This window comes from Ranitomeya variabilis, chromosome 8 (assembly GCF_051348905.1).
Source record: "Ranitomeya variabilis isolate aRanVar5 chromosome 8, aRanVar5.hap1, whole genome shotgun sequence".
Taxonomy (NCBI): Eukaryota; Metazoa; Chordata; class Amphibia; order Anura; family Dendrobatidae; genus Ranitomeya; species Ranitomeya variabilis.
Genome location: NC_135239.1, coordinates 14,594,416 through 14,600,415, shown reverse-complemented (window position 1 = coordinate 14,600,415; position 6,000 = coordinate 14,594,416).

Below are 6,000 nucleotides of genomic sequence, written 5' to 3'. Positions count from 1 at the left end.
ATCGCTCTCCTGCTTGATGGCATTCCAGAGCTCCTGCGCTGTGTGGCTACGATTCCCCCAAAAAATTAATTTCAAGACGGCCTGTTGACGTTTGGCCACGGCTGTGCTCATGTCGGTCGTAACAGGTACACGTTCATCACGGGTCCATGTGGAGGTGAACTGTGACGGCTCCTGCAGCGATGATTCTGAGGAACTGGTGTAGGAGGAGGAGTCAATGCGTACAGAATGGATTCCTGCAATCCTTGGAGTGGGCAGGACACGTCCTGCGCCACTCGCACGGTCTGTACCCGGCTCAACGACATTAACCCAATGGGCAGTGAGGGAAAGGTATCGCCCCTGTCCATGGTGACTGGTCCACGCATCGGTGGTGAGGTGGACCTTGCTACTGACGGCGTTCAGTAGCGCGTGTTTTATGTGTCCCTCCACATGCTTGTGCAGGGCAGGGACGGCTTGCCTGCTGAAGTAAAAGCGGCTGGGCACATTGTACTGGGGGACTGCCAATGACATCAAGTCACGGAAGCTGTCAGTCTCCACCAGCCTGAATGACAGCATTTCCAGTGACAGAAGTTTGGCAATGCCTGCAGTCAGAGCCTGTGCTCGTGGGTGGTTTGACGAGAAAGGCCGCCTTTTCTCCCATGCCTGTACTACCGATGGCTGTAGACTGGGCTGGGAGTGTGTGGATGACTGGGAAAGTGGTGCTGCGGGTGGAATTACAGCGGGTCTCTGGACAACAGGGCCAGAGGTTCTTCCACGGCGATCCTGGGAGGAAGCCGAACCAGCTGCGTGTGAGCTGGAGGAAGAGGCAACACGAGCTGAAGAGGTGGTAGCTGCCGCTGTTGGTTGGCCTAGCTCTTCAGTGTGTTTTTCTAACAACGCCGCGTGCCTGTTGCGCACATGTTTCCACATGTTGGAGGTATTGAGGCTGCTGACATTTCGACCTCTTTTGACTTTCTGATGACACACCTTGCATTTAACATAGCAAATGTCATCTGCAACTGTATCAAAAAAGGCCCAGGCACTGCAAGTCTTGGGAGCGCCCTTTTTGGCTTTTGGAAGAGACATGCTCCTAACGGGTGCCAAAGCGGAGGCTGCAGGATCCGCAGTCTTCCCCCTCCCTCTCCCTCTTTGGGCCGTACGGGGAATCTCTTCCTCAGAGCTGCTCCCACCACCTTCCTGTCCCTCACGCCAAGATGGGTCGAGGACCTCATCATCTACACTACCCTCTGCCCCCAACTGCTCCTCCTGGGTAGTCTCAGCAGCAGAGCACGCACCAGTAAGTGGCACCTGAGTGTCATCATCAGCTGATGCGGCCTGCGATGTGGTGACCGGAGCCACTGGCCCACCCGCCTCTTCAGAGGAAGAGAGAAAAAGCTGTTGGGCATCACTGCACCCTGCCTCTTCTTCCATTTCTCCAATGCTGCTTGGCTGGCCCCCTGTTTCCGAGCCAAGAGATTCAGAGAACAGAAGTAGAGACGGCTCCTGTCCTGGGCTCTCTGTCTGCCTGGGCAATTTGGCAGGTGGTGAAGAGACAGATGGCTGCTCTCCAGTGCTCTGTGTCTGAGAGGATGTGGCACTAATGGAAGTTGATGCATTAGCTGCCATCCATCCGACAACAGCTTCAATTTGGTCTTCACGCAGCAGCGGTGTACGGCGCTCTGCGACAAAGCTGCGCATGAATGACTGTTCCCTTGTGAAAGTGGGTGCTGATGAGTCACCGGTGCCCGCAGCGGGCACAGAATCCCCACGTCCCCTCCCTGCTCCGCGCCCACGCCCACGTGCCTTACTCACTGCCTTCTTCATCTTGGGTGACTGATAAAGATAAGCAGAAAAGTACTAACGGCTTTGTGTGCTTATTCCTGAACAACTCCTCCTAACAGGTATAAGAAACACTAATTTTCTAAAGTGTGGACTAGACTTTAATATGAGCTAATGTGGCCTACACAAATGTAAAGTGGTGTAACTGGTGTGTTTGGTGAACTTTATTATTTATTTATTTTTTGGGGGCTGAACTGACAACAGAGAGAGCTGCAGTCACACGGAGACCGTGCAGACAGCCGTAAACGGCGCTGCAAGGCCCAAAAACCCTCCTCTACGTTATCCTATGTAGTGTTTTTCCACAAGTTAGCTGGAGACGGGTGGAAAGACACTAATAGGAATTTTTTGAAAAAATGTGCAGCAGCCTGCACTACTTAAAACAAAATGAAAATTGATTTTGCGGTATGACGCAGTGAACAACCCTGAGCTGGAGACAACCAGGCTATGGCTGCTCACAGACTACAGGGCGAGCTGCAGTCACACGGAGACCGTGCAGACAGCCGTAAACGGCGCTGCAAGGCCCAAAACCCCTCCTCTACGTTATCCTATGTAGTGTTTTTCCACAAATTAGCTGGAGACGGGTGGAAAGACACTAATAGGATTTTGTGTTAAAACTTAGCAGCAGACTACACTACTTGGAAAAAAAAAAAAAAAAGAACAGTATGAGGCAATGAACCACCCTCCCTGAACTGAATACAACCAGCAATGGATGGCCTATGTGGCTGCACTCAGACTAGAGAGTGGGCTGCACTCACACACACACACACACAGACCTTGCAGATCGCTGTGAAAACAGCGCTACAAGGCAAAAGCAAGGTGAATAGTAGGTGAACACAGCGGTTGCTAAATTAGCCTTTGGAAAGCACAAAGAAGCAAATCGCTATCTCTAAACTGGCCCTCAGTCAGCAAACAGCGTCCTGTCACTAACTGAATTCACAGCAGAGTGATCGCAAAATGGCGCCAGCGACTTTTAAACTGCATCATGACATCATTTCAGCAGCCAATCACAGCCATGCCAGTAGTTTCATGCCCTCCATGCTGAACAGGATGTGCCCACACTTGAAATCATTCTCATTGGCTGAATTTGTGCATTTTGAATCTGGGAACTTCCGATTCCGGTATCCGATACGCGGCAAGTATCGGAATCCCGGTATCGGAATTCCGATACCGCAAGTATCGGCCGATACCCGATACTTGCGGTATCGGAATGCTCAACACTAGTCATTGGTAAAGAAGCCGGCTGTTCACACAGTGCTGTATCCAAGCATATTAATGGAAAGTGGAGTGGAAGGAAAAAGTGTGGTAGAAAAAGGTGCACAAGCAACCGGGATAACTGCAGCCTGGAAAGGATTGTTAAGAAAAGGCCATTCAAAAATTTGTGGGAGATTCACAAGGAGTGGACTGCTGCTGGAGTCATTGCTTCACCACACACAGACGTCTCCAGGACATGGGCTACAAGTGTCACATTCCTTGTGTCAGCCACTCATGACCAATAGACAACGCCAGAAGCGTCTCACCTGGGCCAAGGAGAAAAAGAACTGGACTGTTGTCAGTGGTCCAAGCTGTTGTGTTCAGATGAAAGTACATTTTGCATTTCATTTGGAAATCCAGGTCCCAGAGTCTGGAGGAAGAGTGGAGAGGCCACAATCCAAGCTGCTGGAGGTCCAGTGTGAAGTCTCCACAATCAGTGATGGTTCGGGGAGCCATGTCATCTGCTGGTGTAGGTCCACTGTGTGTTATCAAGACCAAAGTCAGCGCAGCCGTCTACCAGGACATTTTAGAGCACTTCATGCTTCCCTCTGCCGACAAGCTTTTTGGAGATGGAAATGTCATTCTCCAGCAGGACTTGGCCCCTGTCCACACTGCTAAAAGTACCAATTCTTGGTTTACAAATAACAGTATCACTGAGCTCGATTGGCAGCAAACTCGACTGACCTTAACCCCATAGAGAATCTATGGAGTATTGTCAAGAGGAAGATGAGAGACCAGACCCAACAATGCAGACGAGCTGAAGGCTGCTATCAAAGCAACCTGGGCTTCCATAACCCCTCAGCAGTGCCACAGGCTGATCGCCTCCATGCCACGCCGCATTGATGCAGTAATTTATGCCTAAGGAGCAAAGACCAAGTATTGAGTGCATTTACTGAACATACATTTCAGTAGGCCAACATTTTGGATTTTACAATCATTTTTCAAACTGGTGTTATAAACTATTCTAATTTACTGAGATAATGACTTTTGGCTTTTCATTGGCTGTAAGCCATAATCATCAACATTAACAGAAATAAACACTTGAAATAGATCACTCTGTTTGTAATTACTCTATATAATATATGATATTTACTTTTTGAAGAACTGAAATAAATTAACTTTTTTATGATATTCTAATTTTGTGAGCAGCACCTGTATGTATCTATCTATCTGGATTCGAACCTAGCAGCTCCTGTGGACCGGTCAGCAGCTCTTCCTTCTGAGCTATTCAGCTGGTTGGACAGTTCTGTGCTTATCCAAATACTTGAGCCTATGTTGTTGCTGATGTCTCCTCCCTGAGTTTCCTGTTGGTCTCCACCCTGAGTTCCTGATTGGCTCAGTCTGAATTCACACCCTATTTAAACCTGGCCTTGCGCTCAGTTCCTTGTGTGATTATTGAGCTACCTGCCTTTAGTCAAGCTTCCTTCCACCTGCTATTCCTTCGAACTACACTATTGCTCCTGGTAAACGACCTCTGGCTTCCTTGACTACGATTCTTGCTTATTCCTTCAAACTACATTGCTGTTCCTGTGTATCGACACCTTGGCTGTTCCAGACTATTCTACCTGCCCGGTGCTGCCTCTTGTGGTTGCAATATCACAACTCCAACCAGGTCAGTCTGTAACACTATCTTTCATGGGTTTACCGCGACTAGAAGGAGCCAGAAGACCCCAGCGTCTGATTTCTCCTGCTCCTGCGCTGACTAGAAACATTTCATGCTCTTATTAAACTATGTAAAATTCTTTTGGCAATGCAGTGCTTAATCTGCTCAGTTGAGAGCTCCTGAAACTTTCCTTCATTAAGGCTCTCATCTGTTCACTGTTAGCCACTCCCATCTCCTATATATTCTGGATCCGGACTAGCCCTCATTGTCCTCAGAGATAGCTTATGCTGGAGGTTGTTTGTGATTATTATAGGAGAAGGCATTTGGTAGATTTATCTGACTGTTGCTAGGTTTTGGGTGTGTGATAATTCCCCCTTCTTCTCCTACTTTGGTTTTACCCCATCCTCCACTCCCTGATGCATTCCTTTGTTATTTGTTTGTTTGGTATTTTCCTTTTCACGTGTTCGTATTACTTTGTTAGTCTGGTTGGTGTATTATGGTACACTACTACTCCCCTCTTCCCTGGGTGAGGGCAGGGTACAGACTAAGGGTGGATTCAGGAGCTAAGGCAAGGTATGTGGCCCCGGCATCTTCACCATCAGATGTAAACTGGGGAACTGGGTGAGCTATGGTGCCTCCAGTGTTAGGGATAGGGAAGGAACTCCTGGTAACGGGACACCTGTCAAGAGTCGTGACTCTATCTATCTATCTATCTATCTATCTATCTATCTATCGTGCTCTAGTCCTGTGTGTTTTCTACCCTAATTCACATTGCACTTGCCTCATAGTGAGCAGTGTAATAAGCAGCACTCGCCCTCTGCCCGCACTCCTGTTGCCCGTATTCCCACAGCCATTGGGTCAGTAGCTGATAATTCTACCTTGATCCTTTTTGTTGCCTCATGTAAAGTTTCCTCTAGATCCTCAGCCAATTCTGACTCTCCGGCTATTGAACGGACCCCCTAGGTGTGTAACCAGCTCCATTATCTGCTCCCCGGTATACGGGCTGGAGTGACATTATCAACTGCTTGTAAACAGCACCTGGCGGATTCTGAGCTCCTGGTAAACAAGAAACATGATTATCTCGCAAGAAAATATACAGAAAACTCCAAAATGAAATTTCTGTCTATGAATAGAGAGTTTTAAAATGAAATAACCGGGCATTGAATAGAAGTCATCAGGTTTTCCTTTCCTGGAGAGCACCTTTATTGCAGAAATATGCTTTTTTGCAATCAAGTCTTGTTCATGATTTTCCTATGTGACACATGAGGATTTGTTGGGGGGTTCCTATATGATGTATGTGGTAGAGGTGCTCCTAGCATCAAAGGTCCCGC